General features: G+C 44.2%; 1 long non-coding RNA gene across 1 annotated transcript; it reads right to left on the bottom strand.

Moving 5' to 3' along the window:
- Positions 1-9,706: 9,706 nt before the first annotated feature.
- Positions 9,707-14,477, bottom strand: LOC141127352 (uncharacterized). The gene is made up of 2 exons (XR_012241545.1): positions 14,018-14,477; positions 9,707-10,613 (listed from the first exon to the last, which is right to left on the bottom strand). It is a non-coding gene; the product is annotated as an uncharacterized lncRNA (long non-coding RNA).
- Between the last annotated feature and the right edge of the window lie 268 nt (positions 14,478-14,745).

Below are 14,745 nucleotides of genomic sequence, written 5' to 3'. Positions count from 1 at the left end.
CTTCTTAGGCACCCCCTCTCTGGGCTCATGTTACTGCCTTCCTCTAGCTGGGTACCATCATCGGAGCCTTCAAAACGCTGGGCATCCTCCTGGAGCATGTACCCAACACTGTGGTCAAACAGTTCGGGGGACTCCTCAGGAGGACATGGTGGGGCTAGGGAAGGAGTGACTGATGCCATTGAGCTGAGGGAAGAGGCGGCGTTGGCAGCTGCTTTGCCAGACAAAGTACCCTGAGCCTGGGTGAGAAAGGATGAGGAGGATGAGGACGGCTTGGTCATCCACTCTACCAAGTCTTCCACATGTTGCGGCTCAACGTGGCCAGCTGCCGAAAAAAAGGACAAGAGTGTCCTATGGCCACGTGCTGATGAGGATGAACCGTCTCCATGACCAGCACTGTTGCCTCTAGACACAGAGCCTGCTTTCCCTCTTTTATTGGCTTGTGACTGTCTGTCTCTCCTTGTTGGCCTTCCAGACATACTAATGGCCTGCAGTGAGATGTAGCTGCACGAAGCTGGGATATATATATATATACTGATACTGCAGCTAGCAGAATCAACTGCGTGCCTGTAGTATTATTAGTATGAGAACACCAGCAATTGTCTTCAGGTAGCTTTAAGTGCACACTGTGCAGAGGACACAGTACACTAACTGTAAATACTGCAGCTGCCTGCGGTATTAATGGGATCGGAACAACAGCAATTGTCTTCAGGTAGCTTTAGGTGCACACTGTGCAGAGGACGCAGTACACTAGCTGTAAATACTGCAGCTGCCTGCCTGTGGTACTAATAGGATCAGAAGAACACCACCAATTTTCTTAAGGTAGCTTTAGGTGCACACTGTGCAAAGGACACAGTACACTAACTGTAAATACTGTAGCTGCCTACCTGTGGTATTAACCACTTCAGCCCCGGAAGGATTTACCCCCTTCCTGACCAGAGCACTTTTTACAATTTGGCACTGCATCGCTTTAACTGCTAATTGCGCGGTCATGCAATGCTGTACCCAAACGAAATTTGCGTCCTTTTCTTCCCACAAATAGAGCTTTCTTTTGATGGTATTTGATCACCTCTGCGGTTTTTATTTTTTGCGCTATAAAACGGAAAAAGACCGAAAATTTTGAAAAAAAAATTATATTTTCTACTTTTTGTTATAAGAAAAATCCAATAAACTCAGTTTTAGTCATACATTTAGGCCAAAATGTATTCGGTCACATGTCTTTGGTAAAAAAAATGTCTATAAGCGTATATTTATTGGTTTGCGCAAAAGTTATAGCGTCTACAAGCTAGGGTACATTTTCTAGAATTTACACAGCTTTTAGTTTATGACTAGGGATGAGCTTCGTGTTCGAGTCGAACCCATGTTCAACTCGAACATCGTCTGTTCGCCCGTTCGCCGAATTGCGAACGAAATGGGGCGTTCGCGCCAAATTCGTGTGGCGCGTCACGGCCCATAATTCACTGCGGCATCGCAGTGCATTGCTGGCTGATGATTGGCCAAGCATGCACTACGACCCGCATGCTTGGCCAATCACAGCGCCGTCTGAACAGAGAGCCGTAATTGGCCAAAGCCAAGGAGGCTTTGGCCAATTATGGCTCAGGGGATTTAGTACACGCCCCACACTATATAAGGCTGCCTGCACGGCGGCCCTGTGTAGTGTGTGTTCCGGCGTTCATAGATAGAGAGAGAGAGAGACAGACAGTGTCATTTGATTTGAGTTAGATAGATTAGGCAGAACAGTCAGTCAGTTAGCTGCACTTACAGTGTATTTGTATATATATGCATCCCAGGTGTTGCATATATATATATATACACTGTATTCAGTTTAGCTAGATCCGTTCCTGTTATCTTCTTACTGACAGGCAGGCTTGTCTTGTTACAGTATTTACAGCTACCTGAAGAAAATTGCTGGTGTTCTTTTGATCCTATTAGTACCACAGTCAGGCAGCTAGACTATTTACAGTTAGTGCAGTGCATCCTGCTCACAGTGTTCAGCTAAAACTACAAGTTAGTGTGGTGCGTCCACCTCACAGTGTTCAGCTAAACCTACAAGTTAGTGCGGTGCATCCTGCTCACAGTGTTCAGCTAAAACTACAAGTTAGTGCTGTGCGTCCTGCTCACAGTGTTCAGCTAAACCTACAAGTTAGTGTAGTGAGACCTCTGCACAGTGTTCATCTAAATCTACAAGTTAGTGCAGTGCGTCCTGCTCACAGTGTTCAGCTAGATCCGTTCCTGTTATCTTCTTACTGACAGGCAGGCTTGTCTTGTTACAGTATTTACAGCTACCTGAAGAAAATTGCTGGTGTTCTTTTGATCCTATTAGTACCACAGTCAGGCAGCTAGACTATTTACAGTTAATGCAGTGCGTCCTGCTCACAGTGTTCAGCTAAAACTACAAGTTAGTGGGGTGCGTCCTGCTCACAGTGTTCAGCTAAACCTACAAGTTAGTGGGGTGCGTCCTGCTCACAGTGTTCAGCTAAACCTACAAGTTAGTGTGGTGCGTCCACCTCACAGTGTTCAGCTAAACTTACAAGTTAGTGCGGTGCGTCCTGCTCACAGTGTTCAGCTAAAACTACAAGTTAGTGCGGTGCGTCCACCTCACAGTGTTCAGCTAAACCTAGAAGTTAGTGCGGTGCGTCCTGCTCACAGTATTCAGCTAAACCTACAAGTTAGTGTAGTGAGACCTCTGCACAGTGTTCATCTAAAGCTACAAGTTAGTGCAGTGCATCCTGCTCACAGTGTTCAGCTAAAACTACAAGTTAGTGTGGTGCGTCCACCTCACAGTGTTCAGCTAAACCTACAACTTAGTGCAGTGCGTCCTGCTCACAGTGTTCAGCTAAACCTAGAAGTTAGTGCGGTGCATCCTGCTCACAGTGTTCAGCTAAAACTACAAGTTAGTGCTGTGCGTCCTGCTCACAGTGTTCAGCTAAACCTACAAGTTAGTGTAGTGAGACCTCTGCACAGTGTTCATCTAAAGCTACAAGTTAGTACAGTGTGTCCTGCTCACAGTGTTCAGCTAAAACTACAAGTTAGTGCAGTGCGTCCTGCTCACAGTGTTCAGATAAAATTACAAGTTAGTGTGGTGCGTCCACCTCACAGTGTTCAGCTAAACCTACAAGTTAGTGCGGTGCGTCCTGCTCACAGTGTTCAGCTAAAACTACAAGTTAGTGCAGTGCGTCCACCCCACAGTGTTCAGCTAAACCTAGAAGTTAGTGCGGTGCGCCCTGCTCACAGTGTTCAGCTAAAACTACAAGTTAGTGCTGTGCGTCCTGCTCACAGTGTTCAGCTAAAACTACAAGTTAGTGCGGTGCGTCCTGCTCACAGTGTTCATCTAAAACTACAAGTTAGTGTGGTGCGTCCTCCAGCTAAACCTACAAGTTATTTTTTTGCGAGCTCTGCACAGTGTTCAGCTAAAGCTACCTGTAGAAGGTTGGTGGTGTTTTCCTGATCCTATCACTACCGCAGGCAGCTAAAAAAGCTACAAGTTAGTTTTTTGCGAGCTCTGCACAGTGTTCAGCTAAAGCTAGCTGTAGAAGGTTGGTGGTGTTCTCATACTACAGGCAGGCAGTTGATTTTGCTAGCTGCAGTATCAGTACATATATATATATATATATATATATATATATATATATATATATATCCCAGCTTAGTGCAGCTACAGGCCATTAGTATGTCTGGAAGGCCAAGATGGAGAGGCGGACAGTCACAAGCCAATAAGAGAGGGCAAGCAGGCTCCGTGTCTAGTGCTGGTCGTGGAGACGGTGCATCCTCATCAGCACGTGGCCGTGGGACACGCTTGGCCTTTTTTTCGGCAGCTGGCCGTGTTGAGCCGCAACATGCGGAAGACTTGGTTGAGTGGATGACCAAGCCGTCCTCATCCTCCTCATCCTCTCTCACCCATGCCCAGGGTACTTTGTCTGGCAAAGCAGCGGCCTCTTCCCTTGGCTCAATGTCATCAGTGACTCCTTCCCTAGCCCCACCATGTCCTCCTGAGGAGTCCCTCGAACTGTTTGACCACAGTGTTGGGTACATGCTCCAGGAGGATGCCCAGCGTTTGGAAGGCTCTGATGATGATACTGAGCTCGATGAAGGCAGTAACGTGAGCACGGACAGAAGGGGTGCCCAAGAAGGACAGCAATCTGGCAGTCATGCTCCCCCTGCTGCAGCATACTGCCAGGTTTGTTCCAGTGATGAGGAGGGAGGGGATGATGAGGTCACTGACTCAACGTGGGTGCCTGATAGGAGAGAGGAGGAGGAGGAGGCGGCACATCACCAACGAGGCAGGATGCCCTCCAGGGGCCAGCCTAAGAGCAGCACCTTGACTGCATCACACCCCAAAGCTCCACATGTGCAGGGTGCTGCAGTCTCTGCGCGTTATTCAAAAAGTTCTTTGGTGTGGGCCTTTTTTGAGACGAGTGCATCAGATCACACCGCTGCTATTTGCAACATGTCTCAAGCATATCTCGTGTGGCCAAAACATCTCCCGCTTGGGTACCACATGCTTGACCAGACATATGTTGACCTGCCATGCAGTTCGTTGGCATGCGTATCTAAAAGACCCACACCAAAGAACAAAGAGGACCTCTCCTTGCTCCTCATCAGCTGAGATCTCCAACCCCACTATACCTTCAGTCCTCTCTGAGACCTGCACTGAGAGGAATGAAGGTGTAGAATTAGGTGTGTCACAGCCAAGTACTTGTGGGCAATCTGCTTTTGGTACACCGACGTCAGATTGTACCAGGCAAATTTCCCTGCCCCAGCTGCTGCACCGCCGAAAGAAGTTTGCTCCCAGCCATCCACATGCCCAGCGGTTGAATGCTAGCTTGGCAAAATTGCTAGCACTTCAACTGCTGCCTTTTCAGTTGGTAGACTCTGCCCCCTTCCGTGAGTTTGTGGAATGTGCGGTTCCTCAGTGGCAGGTACCCAAACGCCACTTTTTCTCACGGAAGGTGATTCCGGCTCTCTACCGGCATGTGGAAGGCAATGTCCATGCCTCGCTGGACAGGGCGGTCAGCGGTAAGGTGCATATTACTGCTGACTCATGGTCCAGCAGGCATGGACAGGGACGTTACCTAAGTTTCACGGCGCATTGGGTGACTCTGCTGGCAGCTGGGAAGGATGCAGGACAAGGTGCAGTAGTGTTGGAGGTTGTTCCGCCACCACGCCTCCAAAATGCTAATGATTGTGACACACCTCTCTTCTCCACCCCCTCCTCTTCTTCTTCCTCCATGGCTTCTTCCTGTGCTTTTTCCTCTGAACCAGCGGTGCTCTGTAGCCATTCAAGGGGCTACGCAAGTACGCAGGCCAAAAGATGCCATGCGGTGCTTGAGCTGGTGTGCTTGGGGGACAGGAGCCACACTGAGGCAGAGGTTCTGTCAGCTATGCAGGGGCAGGTTCAGAGGTGGTTGACACCACGCCAACTTAAGGCAGGAATGGTGGTTTGCGACAATGGCACCAACCTCCTCTCTGCCCTCCGACAGGGACAAATGACCCATGTGCCCTGTTTGGCTCACTTCCTTAACTTGGTGGTGCAGCGGTTCTTGGGCAGGTACCCGGGCTTACAGGATGTCCTGAGGCAGGCCAGGAAAGTCTGTGTGCATTTCCGCCGGTCATATAATGCCAGTGCTCGGCTGACGGACCTCCAAAAGGAGTTTAACCTGCCCAAGAACCGCCTAATCTGTGACATGCCCACCAGGTGGAGCTCAACATTGGCCATGCTGCAGCGGCTGCACACGCAGCAGAGGGCCATCAATGAGTACCTGTACGACTATTCCACCAGGACAGGGTCAGGGGAGCTTGTTTTTTTTTCCCCACGCCAGTGGGCCATGATCAGGGAGGCATGAACTGTCCTGTCACCATTTGAGGAGGCCACGAGGATGGTGAGCAGTGACAGTGCATGCATCAGTGACACTGTCCCCCTTGTCCACCTGTTGGAGCAAACGCTGCGTGGAATAATGGACAGGGCACTTGAGGCAGAACAGAGGCAGGAAGAGGAGGACTTCCTTAGCTCTCAAGGCCCCCTTTATCCAGACACTGTTCCTGCGTGCCCGCCGATCACACAGGAAGAAGAGGAGGAGGAGGAGGAAGATTGTGTCAGTATGGAGGTGGAGCCTGGCACTCAGCATCAGCAGCAGTCTTTAAGGGATCAGTCCCAAGAAACACATGGACTTGTACGTGGCTGGGAGGAGGTGGCTGCGGACCATGTCATTCTTAGTGACCCAGAGGACTCCGAACGGAATGCCTCAGCATGGCCTCCCTGATCCTGCAAAGCCTGCGTAAGGATCCTCGTATTCGTGGTATCAAGGAGAAGGACCAATACTGGCTGGCAACCCTCCTTGATCCACGTTACAAGGGTAAGGTTGCGGACCTTATCTTGCCATCGCAGAGGGAGCAGGGGATGAAACATCTTCGGGAGGCCTTGCAGAAAGGTCTGTGCAACGCGTTCCCAGAGACTGGGAGGTTACAAACTCCTGTTTCTGGACAACGTGTTGCTGAGGCTTCGGTCAGTCAAAGAAGGAGCGGTGGAGAAGGTGGCCGTCTGACCGATGCGTTCAGACAATTTTTTAGTCTGCAGCCCCAAGGTATGATCCGTTCCAGCAACCATCGTCAGCGTCTGTTTTACATGGTGCAGGAATACCTAGGGGCAAGATCTGACTTGGACACCTTTCCCACCGAAAATCCTCTGGGTTACTGGGTCTTGAGGATGGATCACTGGCCAGAGCTTGCACAGTATGCAATTGAGCTACTGGCCTGTCCTGCATCCAGCGTTCTTTCGGAACGCACATTCAGTGCTGCTGGAGGCTTTGTAACTGATCACAGGGTGCGTCTGTCCACCGACTCGGTCGATCGACTGACCTTCATAAAAATGAATCAGTCTTGGATCACCACCAGCTACCAAGCACCTGATGCTGATGTAACCGAATAATTTTTTTTGAAATCTCAGATCCCTTCAAAGACTGCCTATGCTGATGCTGAGTGACTATCCCTGAGTAATTATCCTCTTCCTCCTCAATCATCACGCTGATAGCTTGTAAGAACATTTTTGGTTCTGGGCTCCACCACCAGTGCCTAAGGCCCAATTTTTCAGCCCCTCTTTAACAGGGGCGTGTAATTACAATTTTTGATGCAATACTTCGCAGCAGGGCTCATTTCTGCGTTCCAACTAGAGTATCTGTGAGAGGTTGCAGTGTTGTGGCACCAACACCAGTGCCTAATGCCGCGTACACACGGTCGGACTTTTCGTCTACAAAAGTCCGACAGCCTGTCCGACATACTTCCGACGTACCTTCGGCGGACTTGCGGCAGACTTTCTTACGAACGGACTTGCCTACACACGACCACACAAAAGTCCGACGGATTCGTACGTGATGACGTACACCGGACTAAAATAAGGAAGTTCATAGCCAGTAGCCAATAGCTGCCCTAGCATGGGTTTTTGTCCGTCGGACTAGCACACAGACGAGCGGATTTCGGGGTCCGTCGTACTTACGACGTAAAGATTTGAAGCATGTTTCAAATCTAAAGTCCGTCGGATTTGAGGCTAAAAAAGTCAGTTGAAAGTCCGGAGAAGCCCACACACGATCGGATTACCAGCCAGCTTTAGTCCATCAGCGTCCGTTGGACTTTTGTAGACGAAAAGTCCGACCGTGTGTACGCGGCATAAGGCCTAATTTTTCAGCCCCTGTTTAACAGGGGCCTGTAATTACAATTTTTGATGCAATACTTTGCAGCAGGGCTCATTTCTGCGTTCCAACTAGAGTATCTGTAAGGGGTTGCAGTGTTGTGGCACCAGCACCAGTGCCTAAGGCCCAATTTTTTAGCCCCTGTTTAACAGGGGTGTGTTATTAAAATTTTTGATGCAATACTTTGCAGCAGGGCTCATTTCTGCGTTCCAACTAGAGTATCTGTGAGGGGTTGCAGTGTTGTGGCACCAGCACCAGTGCCTAAGGCCTAATTTTTCAGCCCCTGTTCAACAGGGGCATGTAATTACAATTCTTGATCTAATATTTCACAGCAAGGCCCATTTCTGCACCCACCAAGAGCGAGTGAGGACTTACAGTGTTGTGGCACCAGCACCACCACCACCAAAGGTCCAATTTTTCTGCCCTTGTTCAACAGGGGCATGTAATTACAATTCTTGATCTAATATTTCACAGCAGGGCCCATTTCTGCACCCACCAAGAGCGAGTGAGGACTTACAGTGTTGTAGCACCACCACCACACCCCAAGCTATTTGCTGAGAGGCATGTTGAGTCCATGGAATATTTTATATTTTGACAAGAGTTACGGGAAAATTACAAACTTTTTTTTTTTCTTTTCTTGCACAAAATTGTCACTAAATGATATATTGCTCAAACATGCCATGGGCATATGTGGAATTACACCCCAAAATACATTCTGCTGCTTCTCCTGAGTATGGGGATACCACATGTGTGGGACTTTTTGGGGGCCTAGCTGCATACGGGGCCCCGAAAACCAATCACTGCCTTCAGGATTTTTAAGGGCGTAAATTTTTGAATTCACTCCTCACTACCTATCACAGTTTCGTAGGCCATAAAATGTCAAGATAGCACAAAACCCCCCCAAATGACCCCATTTTGGAAAGTAGACACCCCAAGCTATTTGCTGAGAGGCATGGTGAGTATTTTGCAGCTCTCATTTGTTTTTGAAAATGAAGAAAGACAAGAAAAAACATTTTTTTTTTCTTTTTTCAATTTTCAAAACTTTGTGACAAAAAGTGAGGTCTGCAAAATACTCACTATACCTCTCAGCAAATAGCTTGGGGTGTCTACTTTCCAAAATAGGGTCATTTAGGGGGGGGTTTGTGCCACCTGGGTATTCCATGGCCTCCGAAACTGTGATAGGCAGTGAAGAGCGAAATCAAAAATTTACGTCCTTAGAAAGCCTGAAGGCGGTGCTTGGTTTTTGGGGTCCCGTACGCGGCTAGGCTCCCAAAAAGTCTCACACATGTGGTATCCCCGTACTCAGGAGAAGCAACAGAATGTATTTTGGGGTGTAATTTCACATATTCCCATGGCATGTTTGAGCAATATATCATTTAGTGACAACTTTGTGCAAAAAAAAAAAATTGTCTCTTTCCCGCAACTTGTGTCACAATATAAAATATTCCATTGACTCGACATGCCTCTCAGCAAATAGCTTGGGTTGTCTACTTTCCAAAATGGGGTCATTTGGGGGGGGTTTGAACTGTCCTGGCATTTTATGCACAACATTTAGAAGCTTATGTCACACATCACCCACTCTTCTAACCACTTGAAGACAAAGCCCTTTCTGACACTTTTTGTTTACATGAAAAAATTATTTTTTTTTTGCAAGAAAATTACTTTGAACCCCCAAACATTATATATTTTTTTAAAGCAAATGCCCTATAGATTAAAATGGTGGGTGTTTCATTTTTTTTTTTCACACAGTATTTGTGCAGCGATTTTTCAAACGCATTTTTGGGGGAAAAAACACACTTTTTAAAATTTTAATGCACTAAAACACACTATATTGCCCAAATGTTTGATGAAATAAAAAAGATGATCTTAGGCCGAGTACATGGATACCAAACATGACATGCTTTACAATTGCGCACTGACTCGGTTAAATTGATGATAGGCAACTCCTATCCTCATATTGATTAGTGGTTCCAAATTAATAATAACTACTGCAGTAGGGAACAGACACAAAAGATACGCTCAGCATCTTTCCAAATTACTGTTCTGCTTTATTATGACGCAATTGAAGGTTTTTATGCACATGATTACGTAGGTATCACATTAATATTACAATTGTACATTTATGGTAACAAGGGGCGTTACATAGGCAGGCTTATTCTAATCAGGACTCAAAAGAATGTAAACATTTACTGAAAACATTATTAGTGCCGTGTGCACAGTGAGGGCAGTGTGCAATACATAGAAAATACAATACAATTATATACAGAACTTACAAATTTCCATTACAGTCTCCCCTCTTTTGATCAATATTTTGATCACTAACCATACCTGCTATCACCTTTAACCTGGAACCTCCACACGCTTAGGTGGAGGTAGTCCTGGCCAAAGAGGCAAAAAACTCCATTGTGGAGAAAATAATAGCTGAGCAACTTTTTCATTACAAAATGACTTTTCATTGTGAAAAACAAATGATTGATAAGACATATTTACAGAGTACTGGCTGTACACTCCTGTGGCCAGAATGGCCTTCTAGCTGAATTGTGGACATGCTGACTTATCAGCATATGTAAACACAGACAATTCTACATATAATGGAAGACATACAAAAGACAAATATGACTTCAACATGGCTAAATATGACTTCAACTACTTTTCAAATATATATATCCCTTACAATTAAAGTAATTGAATCAAAAAGTACCCTAGACTGTGATCACAAGAGGGAAACAAATCAAACACAGAGATTTCTTTAATTTAGTCATTTTTGCAGTGTCTGGTGTGGATCCAGGTGACTTTTCCTTCAAGTTTTGCAAAAACTGTACATGAAATAGATGCAGTATTGAGTCTCCAAACTTTTCCTTATATATATAAATGTCTCTTAACAATCCAAAAGTCACCTGGCTTTAGTTTTAGATCCTTCCAAACTTTTAGGATCTGGAATTGGGGAGAAAACACATAAATGAGTTTGTCAAAAAACCTTAAAAGATCAGCAACATTCTCTGAGATCCGAATGGAGGACTTCAGCTGCTGAGACAAAATATTAGCAAGTGAGTAACACACTCCCAAACCAAATCCCATAGGGAGAGAGTCCAACATCCCCCTTAGGGGCTTCATAAAATATAAGAAAACATTCAGGCAAAAGTTTTCTAGTTTCTTACTCTACTTTGTCCGCTACATTGTAGACAGTAGGGGGTGTAAAAATAAAACCGCAAAACTTCTAGTAAGGACTCTCCTATAAAAAATGATTTCCTCTGTTACTCTCTGTACTTTCTGGCACTCTGTACTTACAAACTACTTCTGATAACACTTTTTACTGTGGCCTTTGCAGTAGCATTTGCCACTGGACATCCAAAAAACATGTCCATACAGATAAAATGCATATTTGTAAGATCCTGACTTGGGCATCTGGATATATCTTTTTTGTAATCTCTGGGAGGGATGTTCAGCTTTTGGTAACACCTTTGGTAACAGGTAAAACAAGAAGTGGTATGTTATAAAAACAACTGTGGAGAACCCTGGCTCTATCCCACGCTCATTTACTAAGGCAGCCATAACTGCTTGTGACTGATGACACGGTCCATGTGTCAAGCTGAAGGGAAAAGAGTGGCTGGCAGACATAAATGATCACTTTTTCCAAAGTCCTGTTTCATAAGAAGTTGCCCCCTGTGGACCACTTGTTCTTCTCGTTCTGGGGTCCTTAAAGTTGAATTATTAATCCCAGCTATACTGGGCCAGAACTAGGGTGGAATCTGTGAGTTGCACAGACCCATCAAGTGTCCGGGGCTGTAAATGCAGCATCCTTAGTCACCTGGTCTGCTTCCATGTGTGAAAGTTAATATGGCTACCTCAGCAAGAAGCTGGAAGGCTGAAAACAGCCGATCAAATTAACTTGGCATGCTTGGTTGGTTTACCTGCCGAAGTAAAAACAAACTTCTGGCCCTTCAAATGGAACCAAAAGCTCTCTATATCTCGACTATCTATATAAATATACACTCTTTTTATAGCTCACAGGCTTTGCTAAAACATGGAGCTCTGCTTCTTGAGCTGGGGAAAAAGGATCCAATGACTTTGAATACAGAGTATCCTTCTGGGTGATAAACTGCATACTCAAATCTACAAAAAATTTAATATCTGGGTCTTCAGGGAGTGTGTCCCGCACTGGGCTCACAGCAGCTGATTCCTACACCATCAATTTAACACATGTGTCTTTTCCTTTCTTTTGAATAAATGTACGCATTTTTCATTGTTAGATTTGTACATAAACAAACTCATATTTTAAACCTTTCATTAGACAAACATTTAGTTAGCTGTAAATTTGCTGCACAGAATGTCGGACCATTGACCAAAACAATATCTAACTTTGTCTAATAGCACCTTTGCATAAGAGCTACAGCTCTGATATATCGGGATGAACCCTTCATTACTGGGTCCAGCCTTCATAAATATATTACAATGGCTTGTTTTCTATCATGCTATTTGTGTAAGAACTCCAGTTTCATGTTTCAAAAGACAACTTTTTCCTGGCAATATTATAATAAATGATAACAATACCCTGCGGTCATGGAGAGATGCCCATAAATCCAAAATATTCTTCTGCTTATACCACAGTACTTACAAGAAAAAGGGGCACATCATTTCACAATCCACACATTCTGCTTTGGATTTCAAAAATAAAAATAAATAAAAACAAAAGGACCAAGAATCTGTATGATGGACCAGAAAGCATCAAAAACTATAAAACAACTGGCTGCAGGTGGCATCTATCCTAACAGGGTGTGTGGACTTGATGTGATGAGTCTGTTATATTTAAATTTTATTTATTATTACTCTTACATCATGGACCGCACATCAAGTTATTATCAAAAACCTTACAATATCATTTTTGTAGAAGAACTTCTTATGTATCCCATCCATCTTGGCTTTGTTAAATATTATGGCAGCTTTATTCAAAATAACAACCTCATCTTAATCTTTTTTTTCTCTCAATAAGGGCTTATTGAATAAATGTAAAATTACAAAATTGTTATCTTAATCTAAACTAATCCCATTTTTACAAATTTCCCCAATAACCTGGATTTCATTTCCAACCAAAGGTTGTCTAAACCAGTTTCAATATATCTATATAATTGTTAAACTCATATTAGAAATTAATACTCATTATTACTTAATTTTACTTAATTTCCCTTTTTTAAATGCAGTGTTTCCACTATCAAAGGATATTCAATTTGTGTAATACACGGTTAAATGTAACCTTCATTTTACCATGTTTGGAAAACAGATTCAAAATAATTGTGATCACATTGTTTACCATTAGATTCGTTAACCCGGCACATTTTGTTATAAATGTTTTGTCTAAAAAACAGAAATTGGCATGGTGTCCTTCCAGCTTATCACTGACCACATTCTTTCAGGAGAGCACAAAGGAGGGGGTCACATCTGCGTACATGACACACACAAGCAATAGAACTAAAGGTCCCAGCATTCGCACACACATACACCAATATCTCTCTAAAATCGCTTACATTTTTCCCATTTGTACACAACACATGCATATCATTCTCTCAATTTCTTTTAACTCTCATTAATATTTTCCTGTCTAAATTCTACTTTCTTTATTTTGTTTAGATATCTTTTATATCTAGCTTCTATGATCAGACGGTCAGCCAGAGTACTCATCCCATCTTCTCTCTCTGACAACATATAAAGTATTCTGTTTTACCTCTCATTTCTCTGTTTCTGACTCTAATAGTTGTAGTGCCTGATCCCAAATTCATCCCACAACTTACATGAAAATGTCCCTTTCTGTCTAGTTCTAATGTCACCCTTGATCCATCCTGCTCACATAGACAACTGTTTCTCTAGCTGTTTACTCTGCATGATTCTTAGTCCCTGTGGACCTTGGTAACCCAGTTACCCATTGTGGATCCCTGTCCACTCTAACCATTAATGTAGGGGCTCAGTATAGGCGGAACCACACCTTCGGTTCATATATAGCGCTTCTCTTGCGCTGGGCATTTTTGAGGGTCTCTTACCCTTCATTCCCTTACTTAATTTAATGCCCATAATGACTGGCCAGTCTTCTCTCTTCTCTACTTGTGCCTATACCCTCTTGCCTCTAAACTACTTTATCTAGCAGATGTACTACATATACCTGTGAACAGTACTATTCTTCCCTTTCTTATTTATAACACTCCGATGGACAGTAGACAGTGACAACATAACATATAACCACCAATCAATACAGTTCGATTAAGGGGAGTAAAATAGGTACCCTTTGTCCCGAAAATGCCTTACCGATCAAGGAAGTCTGATAACTCAAATGTAAGCAAAAGGCTTACCTCAGCCGGCTGATTATCAGAAATTCCCGGATCGTCTCAAGCTCCTCGTTTCGGATACTCAGGGTCACCTGGAATCCCCTCCTGGCTGGCTCGCCATGCATGACTCGGTTAAATTGATGATAGGCAACTCCTATCCTCATATTGATTAGTGGTTCCAAATTAATAATAACTACTGCAGTAGGGAACAGACACAAAAGATACGCTCAGCATCTTTCCAAATTACTGTTCTGCTTTATTATGACGCAATTGAAGGTTTTTATGCACATGATTACGTAGGTATCACATTAATATTACAATTGTACATTTATGGTAACAAGGGGCGTTACATAGGCAGGCTTATTCTAATCAGGACTCAAAAGAATGTAAACATTTACTGAAAACATTATTAGTGCCGTGTGCACAGTGAGGGCAGTGTGCAATACATACAAAATACAATACAATTATATACAGAACTTACAAATTTCCATTACACGCACAAACGTGGAGTGGCAACAAAATAAATACATTTTTAAAAGCCTTTAAAAGCCTTTACAGGTTACCACTTTAGATTTACAGAGGAGTTCTACTGCTAAAATTACTGCCCTCGATCTGACCTTCGCAGTGATACCTCACATGCATGGTGCAATTGCTGTTTACATTTGACGCCAGACCGATGCTTGCGTTCGCCTTAGCGCGAGAGCAGGGGGGGACAGGGGTGCTTTTTTTTTTTCTTTATTATTTTTTTGCTT

This window comes from Aquarana catesbeiana, linkage group LG02 (assembly GCF_042186555.1).
Source record: "Aquarana catesbeiana isolate 2022-GZ linkage group LG02, ASM4218655v1, whole genome shotgun sequence".
Taxonomy (NCBI): Eukaryota; Metazoa; Chordata; class Amphibia; order Anura; family Ranidae; genus Aquarana; species Aquarana catesbeiana.
The sequence above is the reverse complement of the archived record's forward strand: the minus strand, read 5'-3'. Positions and strand labels throughout refer to the sequence as shown.